Source organism: Aedes aegypti, chromosome 1, assembly GCF_002204515.2.
Source record: "Aedes aegypti strain LVP_AGWG chromosome 1, AaegL5.0 Primary Assembly, whole genome shotgun sequence".
In the NCBI taxonomy this organism is placed as follows: Eukaryota; Metazoa; Arthropoda; class Insecta; order Diptera; family Culicidae; genus Aedes; species Aedes aegypti.
In genome coordinates, this window is record NC_035107.1 from 251,419,995 (window position 1) to 251,444,004 (window position 24,010).

Sequence of the window (24,010 nt, forward strand, 5' to 3'; positions counted from 1 at the left end):
AAGGATTACTCCCAAGCCTTGATCTTGAAAGCAGTCTGGATGAGATTATCAAAGAGAAACATGAATGTTGCTGCGTAACTACGCTAACGCAAAAGCTAACGCTAACCACAGAGAAAAGTTTCTGAAGGAAATACATACCCGAAGGGATTCCTTGATCAAATCCCCAGAGGAATTCCTGGTGGAAATTCTGTTGTACACATCGTGGGAACTTCAGTAGATATCCTGGAGGAGTACCTGGAGATATCTGAAGGCAGACTTCGTTGTGGACTTCTCTCGTACAAATTCGTGGTGGAATCCTTGCACGAATTCCTAAAGGATTCCCCAGAGGAAAGCCCTGATGATTCCTGGAGGTGTCCTGTACGATTTCCTAGAGGAGTCCTCGAATGAATTGCCAGAGGTATCGCTGGAAGCAGAATAAATGTTGTTTAAGCAACAGCAGCGATGCAATATTGTTTTTGTTTTTACTTACCTCAAATGAGTAGGATAAAAAGACGATCGCGCGGTTTCAGCGAGAAAAATCCGAACTGGTAAACAAACATGTGTCAAGCCAGTTTTGGAACAGTTCAAATCTTGGTCCAAATCCGACCAAAAATGGACCACGCAGCTAGTATGTTCCAAAAAATAGACCAGAAAACTGGTATAACAGAAAATTGGAATATTATTAGCAAGACCGGTGCAAGCTCCAATTTTAAAATGGCCAACAAATTTGGAACCCACTCGTGATTTGGACCACCATGTCTTCAGCAAAGTTGTTCAGCAGCTAAAGAGCCATCTGGTAGTGGAATTATCTGTTTGAGAGTTCATCTGACAGATGGCGCTAGTAACTCAATTTCTTCAATCTTCTATATCTATAGATCCTGATGAGCTAGAAGGTTAGTATCTTCGACAAAGTTGATCAGCAGCTTATGGTCTACCTGTCAGTGGAAATGTTTGATAGACAATTCATTCGCTAGGTGGTGCTAGTAACAAATTTTCATCGATCTAGACTGATTAGCTAGACAGTTTGAAGCTTCGGCAAACAATTTATAGATAACTAAAATCTACCTGTTACTGATCAAATTGCTTCAAATTTTGTTTGATAAGTAGCGCTGCTGATATTTCTCAGGAACACAAGTGGTTAACACAGATCTGACCGAGATTTTTTTTCAAATGCAAGCGATCTGAGGAGAACCGTGCTGATTGGAAGGATGCTGTGCGCGAGAGAGCGAGAGAAATCCTTCTCCCGCGCTCCATCCGTTACCGACAGGAAACGGGTGTGCTCTCGATGACGATCCCAAAATGGTTCAATGACGGAAAATATCGATGAATGGTAGAATTTTCCCAGCCCAAGTCCGACGACGACGACGAACGACCATTTTGGCTGCCGTGTGGAGTTTCCAGCTAGAGCCCGTTCGTTTCGAATGCTCCGGAGTTCTGTGCGAGCCCCCTGTATTTTCGCGTCTCTTGTGTGTGACAAGGAGTGCTATAAGGAGTTTCGGGCGGTCGGTTCGTCTCGTGAGTAATAGAGTGATACATACGAGGCCCTCGGAGTTGGTGGTGGGGCTGCTGGAGCGTGGAATACACCTTCCTTGTGTACCTTAGATTCTTGGTGGTCCAGAATTTCGATTCCAGTATAGCGGAAGCCCTTCAGCCGAAAGGGTGCTGAAAAAGCAGAACTATTTCTTTCGGACAAGAACGCCAACACTTCTCATCTTCATCTCACCAATCTCCTCACAAGTGCACCAGCAGAAACTCCTGTGTATGTTGCTAGATGTTTTACTTTTGTGATCAATATTGCAGTTCTTTTTTCAATCCTTCGCGAACTCTAACCTTTGACGGCGATTGTGGACTCCGTGATACCGATTTTTTCCCTTGTATCCAGTGTTGGATTTCTGTGTTTCTATATGCGTTCGAGATTCCACACAGTTCGACGGCTGACCTAAATCTTCTCGGAAGAGTGAGTGCCGTTTCCTCTCGAAACGCCGTCCTTTCGATATGTGTGTGCGAATCTTGTGTGTCAGTTTTTCGCCCAGAGTTCATGTGTCCTCGAAACGCTGGATATGATGGCAGTGTTCCAAAGCCAATCTCCAAAGTGCGACTTGGCAAAGCGCTGAATTTGCGACGACGACGACGACGACCAAAACTGACAGCTGGAAGATTTAGGCGAAGTGAAAATCGCGCGATGGTGGTGGAAATCCGGAACCAGCAGTGAAACAAGTGCGTTTCTTGTGCGTTGTGTTACTGTGGTCTTTGTGATCCGGAGTCCCCGTGGTGGACCGAAAAGGGGAAAAAATGTACCCAACTTTTCCGAACAAATAACACAAACTTCCGCAGCAAAAAAGGCCTTAGTGAGTGTGGTTTTTTGCTTGGTGTGGAATATATTTCCCGTCCATTCGAGCGGAACCGTCCAGAAGTCCCTTTTGGATTATGTGAGTGTGATTCATCAGGATGCGAAAAGTACTCTGGGAAAAAGTCCAAGCTCCAAGGTAGGACAAACGCAGCTTCGCCACTGTCCACGAGGAAGTGTATCAAAAACATATCATGAACTCCTTTGGCAATGGGTCGGAAAGGTTCCATGGTTCAAAAAAGGGATGGCTCATGGTCTGAATTGAGAGGGGATTAAATTCGCTGGTGGACGCTAAGGGCTGGAAGGACTGCGTTTGCAAACATGATGCTGGCAGGGACGAGGAAGCTTACCGATTCGAAAACAACTAACATCCGTCGTTTGGTACTCGATGCTGGTGGTCCAGCGAAGCGTAGTCCACAGTTCGAGTCCAGTTAATCGGTCTACAGGTGAAAATTTCCCTTTCCTGTGAATGTGAGCAAACATCCGGGCTGGGTCCCACGCTTGTTCGCTCTGCTGGAAGGGATGGATTATATTTTGGAGGCAATTGCCTCGGTAACTGGCATACGTTGGGATTTGTGGCCAGGGGCGTAGTTGGTATTTGCTTCAGAGCTTACGATCTGTATAGGGGGTCTTTTGATCGCGATTTAGTCAACATTATTAAGTTTGTTCTTCTGTACAATGAAAATCAAGTTATTAAACGAAGTAAATGCTTTTGTTCATCAATGATATGCAGAGGGTCGTGGATTCGAATATCACCGGTCGAGGATCTTTCGTAAAAGGAAATTTTCCGACTTCTCAGCGCCTAGAGTATCTTTGTACTTGCAACACAATTCAAAAATATGCGAAAATAGCCAATTGGCAAAGCTCTTAGTTGATAACTCTGTAAGCTGAGAAGCAGGCTCTGTCTCAGTGGGGACGTGATACCAAAAGAGAAGAAGATTTGATACATTTTGCAAAATTATAATAACAAGTAGAATAACCAGCTGAGAGTTTGTTTTATAATCAAACGATTCTATTCTCGTAGTCAATTGTAATCGATTTCAATGTAGGTCATTACCTCGCTACTTCGTTTAAGATAGTTGTGACAGAAATCAATAGAAGTTATTCTAATTGTGCCAGAAATAAGTGGCAAATGCAATTTTCAAAAGAAATCTACTTATTTGAACAGTTCATATATTTTTATGGGCCTTTCATATTCAACGTAGAAATTTCATAGAAGTCTACATTTATCAACAGAAAGCGAGGGTGGAATCATGTCGTCTTGTTGTTTCCCAAACAACTTACCGAGACGTGTTTCATTTGGGGACCAAGAAAACCAATTTCGTTTTTCTTTTCTTACACGCTTCGCATGATTTTTACCATGTAATTGAGCGCATAAGGAGTGTATCGAAAAGTAGTCGCAAACATTTAAAACGGTATATCTCAGAGCATAGTTCATCTTTTTGAAAGCTTTTTTCCCGCAAATCTTCATCATGTCATCAAAAATTGAGGCAGCTAAAAATTTTTTGAATAATATGCAGACTTAATATAAATACAACAAGGTTTATAAAGCATGGAAAACAAAATCTTGCACAAAATTACATTTTTGAAGTGTCTTCTGAATATTCGATGATTTGTATTGATCAAAATGTATATCAAACAAAATAGGATGAAAAGCTTATTCTATCGGAAAATATGTTTACTTCACACAGCACGTAAAAATAATTTCAAAAAAAATAAATTATTGCTCTAAAAAAGCTCAATAATTGGAACGAGGTCGGTTTTAGAAAGTCACTTTTGTATAATCAACTTTTGAAGCTCTGTCATATACAGTAGTAATTATATAGAGTAACATTTTTTGCTTACGTTACTTCATAAATATGCAAAGAAACTTTTCCAATCAAAAAACAATTTTTTATTCATTACAATCGTTCGATATTAGCATTAACGTGTAGAAATAAAAAATAAAAAAACGAGGTCCATAAAAATCGACTTTTTTCGATTTTTGTATTTACTCTTAAATGCTTGTTAATGAATTTTTCAAAATATTGTTTACACTATGTCATGAGAGTTGTGGCACAGAATATATTAGCATGAACAAAAACCATTTTTTCTTAAAATTTAACACATATATTAACATATCAATTTTTTCAGAGGTGTGCAAGATTTTCATCGACATCTGTGAGTGATTTGCAAAATTATCATGCAAAATGCCACTTTCTTGAAATAATATCACCGCATCATCATTTTTAAATACATTGTAAAGCATTCCTGATCAAAACATTGTTTGTAGGTTCAACCCATTATTTTAGAGACTGTTTTGAAAGTTTGCGACTACTTTTCGATACACTCCTTAACCAAAACAGCAGCTAGACGTGCCAGTCACTGTCAGAAGATGTAGCAGTAGATATGAGTGCATGTCTTAATTTCACTCGAATTAGACGTTCAGAGATCCTTCAGATGTATTTTTCTGAACACTTTGGAAACTACGAGTGAAATTTCCACAGAAATTCCTGCAATTTCTGGAACAACTAGAGCTTTTTTTTCAACAATATATCTGGATTTTTTTGTCAGCATTTAGGTAATGTTTTTTTTTTTTGTTTATAACACTTATTGTGTGAGTAAAACGATTTTTATCAGACTTAAAAATTTGAACGTACTATTTCCCACTCCCTAAAGTGAAACTTATTTTTTTTAATGACGCCATATTTTTTCAAATGATTAGTGTGTGAAAATTTCATCTTGATAAGCAACATACAAGGTTTCTGGTGGAGTCAACAACGTAGTTTCTGGAGGAGCTTATGAGGGAATTTTAAAATAACATTTCTGATAGAGGTCTTGCAGCAATCCTACGTGGAACTTTTTAATGGTTGGGAGCAATACATATTTAAAAATATATAGTAGGTTTCTTGTGTAACAATTTCTAAAAAAAAATGCTGGTGAACAAGTGTAGACAACGTATGGCTCGCGTTTCCGTTTTTTACGTCCTGTGAAGAGTTTATGACTCGTCTCATATCTGGTTGATAATAAACTTCAAGTTAGCTCATACTAAGTTTAATTATTTAACGTAAAGCTCAATTAAAACACAAACTATAAATTTTGAATACTTACAATTGACTGCCAAGGAGCAGGATTCTAAGCGCACATTTGTCGAAATGTGAACAATCGTAAGAACCCTTATTCGTGGTAATTTAGCTTGAATAGACAGTTGTAGGAATCCATAATGCTAAAACCCTGTTTTTTTTTAGTTAGCTCAACTTTATTTCGAGTATTTGATCGATTTTAAACGATTTCCTTAAAAATCTTGCACGTTGATTTTAGGCTGAGATTATTCAAAAAAGAGCTGGACTAGATTACGGAATACTGTACACAGTTCTCACAAAATTTGCGGTGTAATGCACAGCTGTAAGTAACTTTTTAAATTTTATCAAAGAAGCTTTTTCCATTGACTGACTTTTGTTAAAATTACCGATTTTTTAGGTATTACAAAACAAATGGCCCGCCAACAAATTTTGTTTAAAAAATTTGGCCCGCGGTTCAAAACCAATTTATAATGGTTCAATAAAAGATCTGCCCGTTAAAATTTGCTTAATTTAGCAAATCAGAAAAGTTCACCATGCATCTCTAGAGGTTTTTGTAAACTTTTGACTACTTCAAAATTAGTTGGTTTTCCTTAGAAATACTTCACAATATCTCGTTAGGAATTAACTAAATTAATGGGTGAGCATTTGAGTTGGAATTTCTCAAAAAAAATCAACAAATGGCCTGCCTGGTTAAATTGGCATGATATTGCAAAACAGGCGAACTTTACTGTTTTGCAATGTCATCTATCTTTGGAAGATTTTGTAGGTCATGAACTTCGAACCAGTCAAAACTCCATTTTTTTTTTATAAATATTGATTTTTGAAGTATTTTCGATCTCTTTACAAATTTTGGAAAAACTTGTTAAGTAATTAGTGAACTGTGGCATATTGTAATCATCGTAAATTTTCAGAGAAAATCCTCCCATACAGGCTTGAAAATTATTTTATTTTCAGATTGATCTGGTTCTGTATTCTAGAGGCACTCATTAAATATTGTTTCTAATCTTATTCCCGAAATATGTTTTGTGGAATTTAATTAAGCATCTCAATAAGTGCACTTAGACACACGTGCACCAATTTACACTGAAAACAGCTTTGGTATTTATCCTAATATTCATACTGATTGTTTGCGCAACAAAATCATTCGTGATTTTTTGGAATGCAACGGTTCCGTAGGCTCATTTCGTAGAAAAACTTATATTTTATTCCAGCCATTCAAGTTCGTGGTGGAGTTATAACAGTTTAATTACTGATGAGTTATTCAAGCTCTAATTTTCAGAGTTTGAGTAAAATTTCTGTTCAAAAAATTTGTAAAGCTGCATGGAAAATTCTAGGAGTAATCGCTCTTTAAACTAATTAAAATGAAGGAAATCCTAGAATGCAGAATAAATTTCAATTATAAAATAATATTGAACTTTGCAGTTTTTTGAACAAAAAATCATGGTAGATCCTCGTTGATTCTCCATAAAAACTTAAGATATGCCTATGGAAACTTCTCAAACGTTTTCTTTCAGGAACATTTTTATGAAATGTACCCGTAGGTCTTTTATCGATTATAATCAGAAATACTCCCAGAAGTTCCAACAGGCAAGGGTACTAAGTTGGAAAAATATAAGGAGGTGCACAGGACATTAAGCATGAATTAAACTGAACATTAATTAATATCTGCCCAGCGTGTGGATTGAAATTTAAAATGCTTCCATTTAAACAATTTCTGACTGATTCGCTTGTTTCTCGATTGAAATCAAAAAGATGTATAGCTATTGAGGGTTTTTGGATTTTTGTTTGAAAATTTTCACTTGGTCAGGTTAGATGAGAATGATTCCACTCTGCTATTTTTTTCAACAAAAATAAATAGTATAAATTCAGTTGAGTGTGGTTTGTGATCTCTTTCTCAGTTAGTCCGTATGCGTTAAGTGAAACTGAAATTGGATTGTGGCTGCTCAGTCAAGGATCAATTGGTGAGCTCGTTTCATGCTTTTATTTCAAATCTGTAAAATTTGTTTTACTGCACATTTAATCGTTGGTGGGACGTAAATGTGATTTTTCAACAAACTATTAATTGTTCGTCACTGTAAGTGTCGGCAGAAACTCTTATTCATATTTTTTTTGATATTCAACGTATTTTTTTTGTTCAAGATACAACTCTCTTTACCTTTATTTTTTCAACAAAAAATTTTTGAATGGTTCGACACTTTATATGTAGACTTGCTAAAGGTTCACTTCAACAAATTTTGAATGGTTCGCCACTTCAAGTGTCGACATAATTTTTTTTCTACTTGGGAATTGTTCATATCAAATAAAAATATTATATTTATTAGCATGATTATGTCTCTCAAATAATTGTTTATCATCGCTTGTCAAAGTAAATCCTGTGACCCAACGATCTTCCCCATGAGATTGTATTGTTGCGGAGGCAACCACGGTCTCCAAACAGCAAAGGTTACACACTAACATTCCTTTCCCCAATCTCACCTGTCTGCAAGGATGTGGCCGCGCTGTTATTGACCCTATATAAATAGAAGCACTGAATCATGCAGACTGAAGAAAATTATTGCCAATCCCAGCCGAATTTCTAGTTGATTCTTAGTGCATCTTCACTGGCTTCGGTCAATCACGAAATAGCAACCATAGATATGTGTTGTAGGGGCCCAGATAACCGTAGCGGTAAACGCGCAGCTATTCAGCAAGACCAAGCTGAGGGTCGTGGGTTCGAATCCCACCGGTCGAGGATCTTTTCGGGTTGGAAATTTTCTCGACTTCCCAGGGCATAGAGTATCTTCGTACCTGCCTACACATGCAAAAATGGTCATTGGCATAGTAAGCTCTCAGTTGATAAATGTGGAAGTGCTCATAAGAACACTAAGCTGAGAAGTAGGCTCTGTCCTAGTGGGGACGTGACGCCAGAAAGAAGAAGAAGATATGTGTTGTCAGCCTAAGCTAAGCTAGGCTAAGCTAAAAATAAATAGTTTAAATTCAGTTTAAAAAAGCAATTGAAAGATGATTTCGGATGCAGATGAGAATCACGATTGTCACCCCTCGGATGTCTCGCCACATTGAGAGCAGAGGTTTCAAACTAGAAGAAATTTGTTTTGATAGCTGAACGGAACTATATGGCATTTTCATCGAATCATAATCACACCTAGAAGAACTTCTCTAAGAAACTCGGGAACAAAAATCCTTTCAAAATTTTAAAGGGAACTGTACGAACTGTAATTTTCCACGGGACATTTTTAAGCAACTCTTGAATGATTGTCGCTAGGAAATTTCTAGAAAAAACATCCAAGAAATCTAGGAAAAAATTCTGCAAGTACTTCAGAAATAATTTCCGAAAGAAAACTGGAGAAAAATTTGGATAAACTCCTTGGAAGCTACTGAAAAATTGCTGGGAAAATCTCTAGAGCAATTTCTGTTTAATTTGTACGAACTACTGCGGGATTCTACAAAATAATTATGTTGGATGTTTATTTCTTCAATCCATTGTTAACTATTTTTTATTAAGCTCTATTTTATTTTGTTTTTTTTTTTCTCAAGGAGTCTAATTATTGCTTTTACGAAGTAAATCACGATTTTCAGCATGGAAAAATAAATGTCTAGAAAGTTGGTAGTGACATAACTGACCGAATATTATGAGAATTATTAAAGGAATTTTTGATTAACATGGGATCAATTAATACCCTTGAATATTTTTTTTGAATTCAAGCGCAGATTTTTTATAATATTTATCGTGATATCAAAAAAAAACTTTCAGCAAAATCCTTAATGTGATTTTTGATGGAAATTTTGCAAGAATTTTAGAATTTAATAAAATTTCCTTTCAAAATCACTTTAGGGATTCAACTGTAAACTTTTTGATGTAATTGCGATAAATATCAAAAAAAAACTTAGCTTTGATTTAAAAAATATGTTTTCATGGATGTGAGTCAATTAACTTCAGAATGTTAATCAGAAATTACTTAAGGTGAAGATAAATCGAAGCCAAACTTCAAATTTTCAAGAGCACGGATCTGGAGAACCAAACATCCGTTTAAGCTGAAAACTTAATCGATTGGTCACTAGCTGGTGGTGACCAATCGGTTAGGTTTTCAGCTCAAACGGGTGTTTTGTTCTTCAGATCCGTGCTCTTGAAAATTTGAATTTTGGCTTCGATTCATCTTCACCTTAAATAATTCTGATAAAATGCGGTCAGTTCGGTCAGTCACCAACTTAAAAATTTTGCTTTAAAAAAATAGAAAATTTATCGAAAATTCATTAAGGAGCTTTTTGATTCCGCCCAAAAAAGCCGTAGGAATCACACAAAATCAAAAAAAAATACACACAAAAAATGTTTACTTTTTGCTTCAATTGTGCTTTGAAATTCGGCTTTAAAATAGAGCGTTAATGATTAACGGGTCGCAATGATTAATTAAATGATTAATGATTAAATTCAATTTTATCTTGATTAATAATTATGATTAATGATTAAAATTTTTGATGTCATGATTAATGATTGTGATTGATGATAAAGCCAAAGTATGATTAATGAATATGATTAAAAAAAATTTTAGATGATTAATGATTATGATTAATGATTGAACTCAGTATGAAAAGTGATTATGATTAATAATTATGATTAACCCTTACGTGCCTGATGTCAAATTTGATCAAAATTTTCAATTTTAAAATAATACTTTTTTTAATTATCATCTATCTTATTTATATTCTGAACGTCGCGACCCATTATGAGCCCGCACTATATAACACTCGTTTAGCACGTGTGTGGTCTTTCTATACCTAATAACTAACGCGCTCTCGGCTACTAGGCATTCAACAATAGAAAGCGTTGTGTTTGGATGAGCATCTCATTTTTTCGAAAGAGGCTCACTTTGCGAAAGATGACCACGTGATTATTGAGTTGGAATCGAATTCAGGTTAACTTCTCAGTCCATGAGTCCTTTCGTGGTGTATTTAGTGAACAGGGAGTCGTGAGTTCGATTCTCACCGAGAAGACATGTAACTTTATCGCAAATTTCACATCAATTTTACCATTCAATCCAATTTCGAAATATATGTAATGCTTAGTTTTACGACAGTTGTTCAAAATTATGTTTTTCAGTCGTCTTCTAACGAAATTCCGTAAATATCAGTCTTGCTGTTTGTCTTTAGAACTGCGGATATCGATTCGAAAATTACGATGGTTGCAAATTCAATTGTTTATTGTTTTATAACTGTTTTGCAGACCGAGTCTAAAGAAGAATGGTTTTCAAGAACATTGCAACGTTGCATATCAGAAGGTGTTTAGGGTATCTCATATCCAGTGGTGGAAAGAATCATGCCGTTTACGCAAAATGAACCAATATTAAGCAGGATCCACGCTCACACGCTCACGAACCAACAGCGACCGGTTTGCTCACAGATTCTTGTATCGGAGAACCAGAACAAAACAAATGTAAAAAGATCGTGATTGCTGGGTGAGCAGAGTCTGCTCACAGCCGTTCTTTTTTTGTATTTTCGCTATTTTTGTAAAAAATTGAGTGGATTATGACTACAATAGATATATTACAAACTAATGTACGACAGTATTGAGAAAATTGACCGATATATGGTGTTATTGTAGAAATATCACAGGGAATCAGATGCGTGAGTGCATGTCAAAATAAAATGCTGCGATGCCCTCTACAGTATATGTGTTGGGGCGATCGTTAGCAAAGAAAGCAAGAACGCAATCGCATAAAAGGAACCACCGTTGCGGTAGCATTTTTCTGTTGTGCATGAACAGACTCTGTTCACCGTTTTACAGCACTGCTCATATCATTTAATTATTGTTTTTTTTTATTACTCTTTGATTAATCATTCATTAACTATGTGGCGAATGCATTGGCTTTGTGAAGCGTAGCTTGCGACACATCGTTTTAAACGGATGTTCCAAGCGTTATTGATAAACTTGAACATATGCCGGTATGTAAGATTTGTCGATTTCCCGGGGAAAGTATTAAAAATATTGGTAAAAAGCTAGTTGGATTTCAATATTTCATTTTATAAAAAAAGAACAGTGTAGAAATAGTAAGGCGAGCAAACATTTGCTTGCCTTTCTATTGATTTTCTGTATATTCTTTGAGATATGTTGGGCGAAATCAGTTTGAACATTTGGTAGAAATTGTCTAACGAGATATTTATAAAAAACTGGAAAAATATTTTTCCAAACAATGTTTTAAAAGAATTTTCGCCTTTTCTTGATTTAAATCTAGATATCAGTGAAAACGGTTTGATATAAAGAATTGGCTGTAACGAAGCTAAAACGATTTCTATATCAGATTAATTGTTTTCTGTCATTTAATCATTGGCCTTTACATAATTAACCATAAATCATGATTATTAATCAAAATAATGATTAAGCGGCATCTCCCTAAGGCACCGTCCACAAATCACGTAATGCTCGATGGAGGAGGGGGTAGCCTCATGCGGTACGATTCAAACAAAATTTTGAAAATTTTCATACACAAAGCATTACAGATAAAAGAGGGCGTTTCCCGGGGTTCAATAATTTAAATTTCTAGCGCCTAGACGTACACAACGAATGAGCAATAAACATGAAAAAGAATGGATTTATTCATTATTGAAGAGAGAACAATTCAAATTGAAAAGTTTTAAGGTGACGTTGGATTGTAACAGGGCACTTTGTTGCTAGCCTGGCCGTGTTGCTAGTTCATAAATTAGAGTTTTAATAAAAAGTTTCGATATTTTTTATGAAACCATTTTGTTCCAAATTAATTTATATTCGATGTTAAGCTTACCACATGTGCTCCTACAATGCTAAAATGAATTAAAAATACTTACTTGAAAGCAAAGTATTAAAAATTGTAACAATTTTCTCAAAAATATCGCCGTTTTTTTTGAATATGAACCAGGTTTTTTGATAAACTAGCATCCTATATTGCACTGAATGAATTAAACGTGCAAGAAACAACCAAGTCATGAGCCTTAATATTTGAATTTGTTCACAAGATTTGCTTCAAAAGGATTCTGGTTGCACTGGCTTCAAGGTTATCAACTGAAAAACAACGGGGCAGTCTTAGTTGAGCTGTCACGTCCTGTCCTATTGAACTACCATCATGTCTACGCATAAACATGATCTAGTACACGGTTTATTTTTGCTTGTTGACGAGTTCACGTCTGCTGTTCACGGATACGAGAACGGTTTTTTTTTCTGTGCATGGTTTATCGTATAAGGTTTATGGACAAAAGGTCGAAAGGACAAAAGTTTGAAAAGACAAAAGGTCGAAAACGATTTGCATGGTGGGAAATTTTTCCTTCTTTGAAAAAGGAATTTTCAACTTTTTGTCCCTTCTTTTTTGTTCTTCGACCTTTTACCTTTCGACGTTTTGTCTATCGACCTTTTGTCATAGATTCATCGTATATAATCATCAAATGTTGAATCAAGATCAACGAAATGTTTCAATTTTTGCCGTTCAAAAGTTCTCAATTTCAAGGCTCGTTTTATCAAGTATTTTCCATAGATATCTATGAAAATTTATAATGTCCAACTTCCTTAGGCGTCTCTGCAGTGGTTTAACGATTTAATTTCATGATTTGACTTTCCTATCTATGATTTGTTTGATCTGTCCGGAATTCGAATCGAAGTGTCCGGAATATGAGGCAAAAGTAAGGAAGCGTCCGGAATAAGAATCATGTAAAGTCCGCACATTTCTATTTATTTAAAAATATTCATGTTTCGGAATTGAAATCTTCACTCACCATTAGAAAGTTAAGGGGTTTGAAGGTCCTATAACGTGGAGGATTCATACGAAGTGATTTATTATACATGCTTTTTTGTAAGTCATACATCACTGAAGCCTTAAGTGTCCGTAATATGAATCAAAACGGTACTAGGGAAAAAGGACTGATTTTCGATTTTCATACAAAGTATACAGAAATCTTTTGAACGGCTGAAAACCTAGTGCTAGGTCAAATTTGTGGTGGGGATCTGCCCCTATAAACATAAATTCTTCATGTAAAATGATACCACTCACATGCTTCCAACCGGGTCTTCGGATTCGGATCAAATACAACTGAGCAAATGCACCGTCTTACATGGAGGAAATATTTAAGGGTCTTTTTTTACTCTTATGGTAACGTCCGTGGGCATAAACTATCATTGTTGTTGTCACACGATATAAGAAATGCAAAATTTATTTATACATTAGAAATCAATGTTGTAAAATTTTGTTCAATGATTGATTGATGATTGATTAAATGTTTGAATTATGATTAAGATTATGATTACTGAATAAAATTAGCGATCTTTATGATTATGATCAATGATTAATGATTAAAACATCATATTGCAATGATTATGATTAGTGATTAATGATTAATTCTTGATTTTTTGTGATTAATGATTAACATTTTTGATTAATCATTAATCATTAATCATTAATCATGATTAAATTTATGATTAATCATTAACGCTCTGCTTTAAAATTTTCGCAGATTTTAATTTGGCATAGGTATAAGCAAGGCGGTTGAAGAATCCAAGTATTGAGCAAAGTAACGAACCCCGAAAGGTTCTTTTAAGCTATTATGATTGAAGGAGGGCCCTGAAACAATTTCACATGTCTGTTATAAAAATTATGATAATTTAAAATTTTGCCATTGGTTTCACAAGGTGTCAGTATTCATGGATTGAAACATTGGTATAATATTTTATCAAAACATAGAAACATCGAAAACCTGCTCGTTTGATGGTTCATTGAAAGTGAATTGATATTTCCTAAAATATTATGAAAGTCGTAATAAGTCAATTTTTTATCATTGGTGACTTCAATGCCAAACATCGGTCATGGAATAATTCTCAAAGTAATTCCAACGGCAGATTTTTATTTGATGAGTGCTCTTCAGGATATTTCTCAATTCAATACCCTGATAGTCCTACAAGTTTTTCCTCTTCTAGAAATCCATCTACGATTGAATTGGTCTTAATCGACTCTAGTTATCTTTATAGCCAATTAGTTACTCATGCTGATTTTGATTCTGATCATGTCCCTGTAACATTTCAAATTTCCCATGAAGCGATTCCAATCCTATCAGCTCCACTTTCAATTATTTTTGAGCCGACTGGAATATATTTGAAACGTATATTGACTCTAATCTTGATGTTAACATTTCTTTAGAAACTAAACTTGATATTGACAACGCTCTTGAAATTTTAACAAATTCCATTGTTGAAGCCAGGAACATTGCTATTCCAAAATTTGAATCCGTGATTATAGACGATGATCTTAAACTCTTGATCCGTCTTAAAAACGTGAGGAGAAGGCAATTTCATCGCACTCGCGATCCTGCTATGAAAATTATATGGCAGGATTTGCAGAAAGAATCCAAGAAACGTTTTGCACAATAAGGGAACAAAACAAATTTTTAAAATAAAATTTCTAAATTGGACTCTGGCTCTAAGCCTGTTTGAGAATTATCAAAAAATTTGAAAAAGCGCACATAATTTTAATTTAAGGCTTACTATTCCAATAGATAATCAAGTTACTCAGGACTTCGAAAACATTTTCAATCAAGAACGTTTTATAAAAATTCCTGGGAGACTGATTTGGAAGAAGTGAGAACTATTATAAAAAAAATCATAAATATGAAAGCCCCTGGTGATTATGGAATTTTCTACATCCTCATTAAGAAACTTCGAGAAAGTAGCTTACCATTCTCGGTTGATATATTTACCAATTGTTTTCAATAGGGTCCTAAAGCCCTGCCCCAATTTCAGTGCCAAACGCTTAAGTTTAGGCCAAAAACACATGTTTACTCAATTTTCTAATGTTTTCTAATGTTCTAACATTTTTTTAGATTTTGTCACATCCTTTGGCTTAAACTCAAATTTTGAGTGTATTTTGTTTTCCGTGTCACTTACGAAATGTCAGATAGGAACAACCCCAGTGGTCGAGCTAAAACCCCTGTGGTGTTTTTGTCGACTAAGCGAACGTCAAAAATGATCAAAAGTGTCAAGGTTCATTTATGGACCACATTTTTAAATTAAAGTTTAAACATGATATAGCCATTATTTGAGCGGGAAAAATTGCTAAAGTAGTTACAGTAACATGCTTTTTCGTGTTATTTGAATTTGAATTTTTGAATTTGAAATTTTGAACATTATCTGAATGTTTTTCATTATATCAAAGATTTTTGAAAATATATGCGATTTAGATAAAAATCAACATTTTTACACAGTGCGCAGCAAATAGAGATATGTGGATTGGAATTGTTTCTTCGCCATTATTTTCATAGAAGTTTGAAATTGAAGCTTGTGTACGTATAAAGCTCGAATTATGAATCCCTACTTCTTAGAGAGATTTCCCGCCTGAAAACATCGAAAAAAAACCCCACTACCATTCCAAAACGCTCATAATCTTCACTCTATGAATCGACTGAATTGTGAAGTCTGCATCGAATGACTTTTGATAACCATCGTAAATGAACGAGAACGAAGCGAAATGAAAATTGTTCACTACGGCGACTCCCTGCCCTTTTGCCCACCCCTGAAGCTAAAACCCAGCGTAAAAGCCGAGCTAGAGCACTTGTGGCTGTAGCACCGAAAGCCATCGCAACGTAATCACATTGTCTATATAGGAGAAGCGCGCCCAGTAACATTCCAACAGACTAACCTACCCGGGCGCGCAGTCGAACGGTTCAAAGAGGATAAAATAATAATGGTTAAATCAATATTTTACAGATAATGTAGAAATAATACGCTAAACCAAGTCCACGAACGTGGCGACCAAAACTCCCGACCCTCGAGATTGAACTATAATGCTGGAGGGAATGGCACAAGTAGAACAGACTTTGCTGCTGGTCTCTAGTTGGATCCGAAAAAAGCATCCAAGGGTGGGAAAAGCTCTGGGAAAATATGCTTCCACGAGATGCTGCAGCAGCTGTCGTGCTTTGCGCTGGAAAACGGGACGGGTCTCGAGGGTCGATTGGGTATCTAATTTATTTCATCATTGACCTTCTGCACAACCTTCCGAATTTTCAAGTGAATTGAATCAACAGATTTTTTTCTAAATTGAAGATTCTGAATAAATCTTTTTCTTCTTTTTGGTATTATGTCCACACTGAGACACAGTCTGCTTCTCAGCGTAGTGTTCAATGAGCACCTCCACAGTTATTAACTGAGAGCTTTCTTTGCCGAAGTTGCCATTTTCGCATTCGTATGTCGTGTAGTAGGTACAATGATATTCTATGCACAGGGAAGTCAAGGAAATTTACACTACGAAAAGATCCTAGACCGACCGAGAATCGAATCCAGACACTTTCAGCATTGCTTTGTAGCCGCGGAATCTAACCACTCGGCTGAGGAAGGCCCCTCATTCTGAACAAATATCTTTCGTAAAAAAAACTGTTAGTTCACGAAAAGAACCACATAAAATTCTCATCACTTTCTCACTCTTGCCTAACTGTGAAATATGTCAGAAGTTAATAATCAATAGCATTTAATTTTAATTATTGCCTATTTGGTTTCGCATTACGCGTTTTACAAAGTGTATTCTGTACTTGTCGCCTTTGGTGTCTTTTAATAGATACCAATCTGTTTAATTTCGCTGCTGTTTTTTTCGTGCTGAGATTGTAAAATGCCTAATCCTGCCTTGTTTGGGTAGTGGTTGTATTCACGAAATGCTGAAGCAACGACCAGGGAAACTGGACGGGTTTCAAGAATCGATCCGATTTCTAATTTATTTTATCATTGACCTTCTGCAAAACCTTCTACATTTTCAAGTGAATTGAATCAACAGATTTTTGCTTTCAAATTGAAGATTCCGAACGAATTTTGTTCGTAAGAAACTGTTAGCTTACAAAAGGAACCACATAAAATTCTCTTTACTTTCTCAAACGACCCGGCATACGTCAAGCACGGAGACCGACCGACTTCTTATAAGGGGGTCCCCATCTGTTGCCAGTAAGCGCGTCCGGGTGTTAAATTACTACTTCATAAAATAAAAAGTATTACACTGAAAACAAATTTCACTCCACAAACAAAGCAATAAACCAGCCGGAGGCACCCGGAGATGGACCACCCTGCCCAGAGCCCTGACGGCGAAGTTGCTGCCTCATGATTCCGCTAAAAATATAACTACACATCCATCAGGGTTGGAACTTTTCTCACGAAGCCGGAAACTATTCCCCCGGTTCGCACGCTCGTGGAGTGAAAAAGCGGAAAAGCTGTCACATCTGCCACTACCATTTCCCTTGGTGGGATGCTTCGCCATCGCCGCCTCCCTTCTGTCCGATCGCACAGTGGCTGCAGTTTATTCAAATGTTAATCAAAAGTACAAATCTTGGCCTTTTTCAGACTTTTGACACATTTGAACCACTCTGTATCGATTCGAGCGGAAAGCATAAACAACTTTTACGAGCACCGACGAAATCCTAGCCTGACAGAAATACTTTACAAGGGGTATGGGGCGTGCACATCTTTGGTTTCACCTGTGCTAGCCAACATTAGGGAAACTAGTGAGGCGGAAACCGGTGCTGAAATACAAAGCTTATGATCTGAAGCCATAGCGATAGCGCGTAGACACCTGACCATACCATAGCCAGTTGAAGGTTTCAATTTGGGTACAGAAATGAAAATCCCCGAAACGTGTGCCTTTCCGAGGTGGGAAAATTTGACTCGGGTACAAAATTTGCCTTGGAGTAGTGTGGCAGTTTGGTGCCACTATAGGGGTCACGAAAGGGTGCTTTGAAATGTGCGTGCCTGGACAGGATTTCAACATTGACGTCATGGAGGCTATATAACTAATTTGCATGTTAGATAGACATTTTCGTTGAATATAGTTTTCAATCACATGTAGAAAACGAATTTGAATTGCATATCATGAGGAAGAACGATGTTATATTTATTTGTTCTTCTTCTTGCAGACGTAGCCAACTGAGACAGAGCTTTCTATTTATTGGCACATTTACAGTTATTAACTGACAGCTATTTTGCTAATGAACAATTTTTCTATATCGTAGAGAAAGGTCAAGAATACGGAGTTAGCAACCACGAATTGTTCGGTCAAGAATACTTTATACGTATGAGTAGAAATAAAATTGCATTCAGAAAAGATCCTGGACCAATGGGATTCGATAACACAACCAATGAATCTCCTAGCTGTTTAGTTGAATACCTGTTATTGAAAAAAAAAAATGATTTCAGTGCTATATTATTTATTTTCAACTACAATTTGTACCCTCTGATAGGAACGAGTATTTTGAATTCAATAGTTAGGACGTCCTTAGTGTCATGACTCGATTTGAAGGAAGCTATCGCGTTTATACAATTTAGACTGACAGAAACTGCGTCAGGTGGAAGATCACTTCTCCATGGTTTCTTTAATACCAATCTGATCCATTTGCGATGGGTCCATCTACCTTAAGTGGACTTATCCCGTTCCTGCTGCCAACCTCTGAGTGATGCCTCTTTACACGCGTTGCCGACTCCTGTGGCACCTTTTTGGATGAAGAATTGAACATCATCCTTGATGATAAGCCCGATGGGCGGCATCCCGGCTATGATGCACATGGCTTCTTTAGATACCGTTCGGTATGCGCTTGCTACTCTTTACTACACATTACGCTATACGTGCTTCCCAACCGTTTTAGGTTTCTGCTCGTTCTAAGCGCTTTTGACCAGATTGGTCCTTCGTACCTCAGTATATATAGTACCATACCTGCCTCGAAAGTGCCGCTACAGTCGTAGATGCCCTTTCACAGGCATATTCAACGTGGCTAGCGAAGTTGAGCTTGTCATCGATCATTACTCCAAGATGCCTAAGGAATCGCTTGGACTCTATGGTGCAATCACCTATCGAGATAAGCGCCCGATGCTCGGACTTGCGGTTGTTGACCTCCACCACCTCAGTCTTGTGACGGGCCAGTCCTAGTTTCCTAGACTTCATCCATTCCTCAACTTTGGAAATAGAGTGCACTGCTGTCAACTTTACTTCCTCCATTGATTCGCCATAGACCACTAGGGTGATATCGTCGGCGAAGCCAACAATCTTAACACCCGTCGGAGTTAAGGGACGGAAGGGGCAGCCTCAGTACGTCATCGTTCATCGCATTTCAAAACATCGGGCTTAGGATTGAACCTTGAGGTACTCCCGCGGTAACTCGAACACTTTGCTGTCCCTCAAATAGCAGAATCTTACCATCAAAATAGCTTCCTAGAAGCTTACACAGCTGCACCGGTACCTTAAGGCGGTGAAGTGCGTGGGCTATCGCGTCCCAGCTTGTGCTGTTGGACGCATTCTTCACATCTAGAGTAACAACCGCGCAGTAACGGATGCCGCTCCTTTTATGCTCGATTGCTACTTCAGCTGTCTGAACGATCGAATGGATAGCGTCCAGAATAGATTTACTTAACCTGAATCCAAACCAATGTTGCTGAACAGCGATCGGAAACACGAGGCACGTGGAATTTTCCTAGCCTACAAAACCACGTATATGGAAACCCCAAACCCACCTAATGGATTTAACAGCAGCCAAGATCATTTGAGTATGGACCAATACACGAGTTCACTAAAACGTTTGAGCGGTGCCGAATTCATTCGTTGCCATGGTCATGTAAATAACACGGCACCGCTTAAACGTCAAATAGTGAACTCGTGCATCGGTCCATCAGCATTGAAATTCATTTGAGTATCCAACGGTTGCTTAGAACATGTTGGATTCAAAAAGATGGCGGCGCCGCATACTGCTGATCAAAACAGAATCTGCGAATGAACTCGTTCGGGTGCTTCATTCGTTCGTGTTTCATTTTCGGAACGCTGTTTCTCCCGGCGCTATCATCGGGTGATTTTCCATCACTGTCTTGGTAATGTGAGTGGTACGATCCACGCTGCCTGATCTTCGCGAAAAACAGGAAAATATTTACTTCGATCATCTTCATGCAGGCTCGCAACACGCAGGTGCGCCATGAAAGACGTGGTTGATTGATTTAATAATTTGAAAATGGAAATTCATTTGCTTGTACCTACTGTAGATTATTTAAGGTGAAGATGAATCGAAGCCAAAGTTCAAATTTTCAAGAGCACGGATCTGGAGAACCAAACATCCGTTTAAGCTGAAAACTTAATCGATTGGTTACTAGCTGATGGTGACCGATCGATTAGGTTTTCAGCTCAAACGGATGTTTGGTTCTCCAGATCCGGGCTCTTGATAATTTGAACTTTGGCTTCGATTCATCTTCACCTTTAATGGTAGAAAACCTGTTATCCCCCAGACCTCTCGTGATTTTACGAGTGGAAGGGTTTCGCGAGCAACTTATCGGAGTGTTCATTTTGCTTCTTCGGCGTTGCATCCGTTCGCTTTTAGCGATGCTCTTCGTGACGCAAAAATGAAAAATGAATTTTGGTGAATGTTGGATCGCGTAGATGCGTAGATTATCGTTCGCGAAGAAGATCCATCGCAACACTGATCCAAACGGGGGTGGGACGTTTCGCATAAAGACATTTCGCATAAGGACGTTTCGCATAATATTATGAGTGGACGTTTCGCATAATGGACGTTTGGCATAAAAAGAATTATATGCCTTCTTTAAAATGCTACCTGTTCTTATATGAAACTGCTTTATGCGAAACGTCCATTATGCCAAACGTCCTTATGCGAAACGTCCTTATGCGAAACGTCTTTATGCGAAATGGGTCACCTCCATCCAAACTGGTCGTTGTTGAACAGGCCGTCTGCACTGTATACCGCTGGAGGCCATGGGCTTGTGGGATGATGCGGGAAGAGTTCATTATCGATCGCAGCAACTCGGGTGACTTCTCTTGGGGCGCTATGGCACCTTTGGTCTTAGCCATTACCTGAGACGAGACTCGCGAAGACGGTCTTCTTTTTCTATGATTTCTAAGTTTTTTTTTCTTATTCTACTTTGTGTTTATACTTATCATGCGCAAGCCGTACTAACTCTCACATGAACCTCTCAGCAAACAATGATTGCGTTTGCATCACACCGACTCATAAATAGCCTTTTGAGTAAAATGTTACGCCTGCAAACGTAGCAGACATTAGAAATAAATAATCATGTGTTTTATCAGCAACTTTGGAAAAAAAACTGCTCCGCCGACTGAGGATTTTAATGACAGTTTATTTTGAATACAATACTTTTCAAATTTTCAGCCATAAAAACGGCGGGCTGCATTTTTTTGACGTTTCGTGACAGCGGTATCTGGGCTGCATATGACATTGATATTTTTCCTCTTCGCGAGTCTCTCTCAGGCCATTACCACTCTGTAGGTCTCACCCCACGGACTAGAATTGGCACTCTCGCATAGACTATCAAAGCATGCCCGTTTTCGACTTTTGATTTCCTTTTTGAGAGCTAACTTTGCCTCTCTGAATGCTACACCGTGTTCTTCTCTTTGTGCTTCTGTTCGTGCGCGTTGCATTCTTCGTCTAGTCCGAAGGCAAATTGCTCGAAGATTTGCAATTGATTCGCACCACCAGTACACCGGTAGCCTGTTCTCCAGGGGGGGGGCTTTCTCGGCATGGAAGCAACACACACTCGTGATATCACAGCAACTAGCTTTTCACCGTTTAGGTCCAAATGATTCCGTTCGCGCCTTAGTGCTTTAGTGAATAGTTCGGCGTCGAAGTGCGCTGTTTTTTCTGACAATTCGGGTGACAATTAGAGGTTCGGCAGTCAATACTTCGGCGTCGGCATTCCAATTTAGTGCTTCGCTGACGCATAAGGATTGCCTTTGTCGGCGTAGCACTTCGTTAGAATGCCGACGCCGAACTTCGGCGAACTTTTGTTAGTGATATTTCATTTCTCTTATGAACTTCGGTCAAAAGTTAATCTGAATGCACAATACAACCTCTGACTTGCGTCGAGTTACACCGCACTGTTAACCGCCCGCCTGGTATTATACCATTACGAATCGGTTGATGATCGCTATGAGTATAACTGTCATCAACGCGTCAGTTCATGATACCTAAGAAGTTAGAAATACAAAACTGTGAAATTTAACTGGTACTGGCACCGTTCTTTTCAGATTTCTGAAAAGAGAGCGATTTTCTGATGACGTCACCGTGCAATGGGCAATAGTCTTCGGTGCCACATATTCTGCACGACTTATGGCCTTTTCCGAAACACTTGAAGCAAACTTCAGGAGGCTGTTGTATGCTCATCCGGCAAACCGACCAGTTTACCATGAGTCAGGCTTCTTCCTTGCTCTTGGCTTAGCCTCTTTCTCTCCCTTTTAATGATAACACTGCAACACGTTTTTGTCTCAAGCATTTTCAAAAATATCATAGCACGTCTAGGTTTTGAGATATTGGCTGTTGAAAATGCAAAATTTGGCTATATCAGTCAACTTGCATGCAAGTTTCCCGGCTTGTATGGCAATTTATTTGCTTAATTTGCCACAGAATTCCAACTTTATGTGTAAAACAATACTTATCGACAGAGTTCATAATATGTTCAATGCTCAAAAGTAATTTTTTGGTGATTGTATTGTAATGTATTGTATTGCTGTGTGCGTTTGAAATGCAAATATCAAATGCGGGAACCCCAAACGCGGTAAGATTTTTCACAAGAAATGCGGTGTCAAAGATAGATTTTTCATGCTACGGAGGCGTTCATTTATTCAATCGTTGCTAAGTGTCTTTTGATTGTTTTGTGTTACCTCATTTGTACGACGCTTAGTCAAGATTTGAATATCAAATGCAAACAGCAATATTTTGCCATATTAGAGAAGCGAATAACACGGTTCCAAACAGTTTGTTTTGACAACCTCAGTACTTCAAAGAGAAATAGATTATATATCTCCTTTCTAAGTTCTGGGAAGAGCGATTCCAGACAGCTCTTTGTTGCATCTTTGCAGCTCTTTTCTCAAAAGGGCAAAAAGGAAAGCGAAACTATGCTCTTGCGTTGACTGAGCAACCAACCTCAGTTCACTCCAAAAGCATTGATAACACCGCAGAGCTTTGCAATGAGCGGAAAGAGATGCGCATTTGGGCAGAGCCAAAGTTTATCTCCACTCTCTCAGCCACGGATTATTCATTGAACATCGGATGCTGACTCGTTATTGTTGTGAGCTTACGAAACTGTTCCATCTATCAGATCAAGATGAGTAACCTAAACACGGTGTCTTTGTGGAGTAACTTTATTACAAAAAAATAGGTAAGTGTGAAATTTCGAACTAAAAACAATTAGACTTTGCTTTTTAATTTGCGACCAAAATCAAAATAATCGGTCGGGGGGTCCAGAACATTTTTTTTTATTTTGTGTGAAGTATTCATGGATATGTGTTTTTGTACCGACACACATTGCGTTGAACATAGATACGGGACAAACTGCAAGATCAAACCATTTGAACACCTTGGCTTGGAAGGTAAAGTTGTTCTTGCTCAAAAGAACTGTAATACGCATATATGCATATATGTCTCAAACGTCATTTTAGTTATTGTCCACGAAAAACCTTGAAAATCGTACTTAAATTGGTCATAATGATGTAAGAAGTAATTAGGAAATATTTTTAATAGGTGAAGATGCATCGATATCAAACCTCGAATTTTCAAGAGCTTGTTTGTAGATTTGTATCTTGAGAACCTGACAACCTTTTGCGTTGAACTCGCCACCAGCGAGTGACCAGTGAGT

General features: G+C 37.7%; 1 long non-coding RNA gene across 1 annotated transcript in view; it reads left to right on the forward strand.

The window, feature by feature from the left end:
- Positions 1 to 1,500: 1,500 nt before the first annotated feature.
- The window catches only part of LOC110674078, a 90,693-nt gene continuing 68,183 nt past the window's right edge, over positions 1,501 to 24,010 (forward strand). The window contains exon 1 of the long non-coding RNA XR_002498627.1: positions 1,501 to 1,738. This is a non-coding gene — a long non-coding RNA (uncharacterized LOC110674078). The remainder of the gene's footprint in view (positions 1,739 to 24,010) is intronic.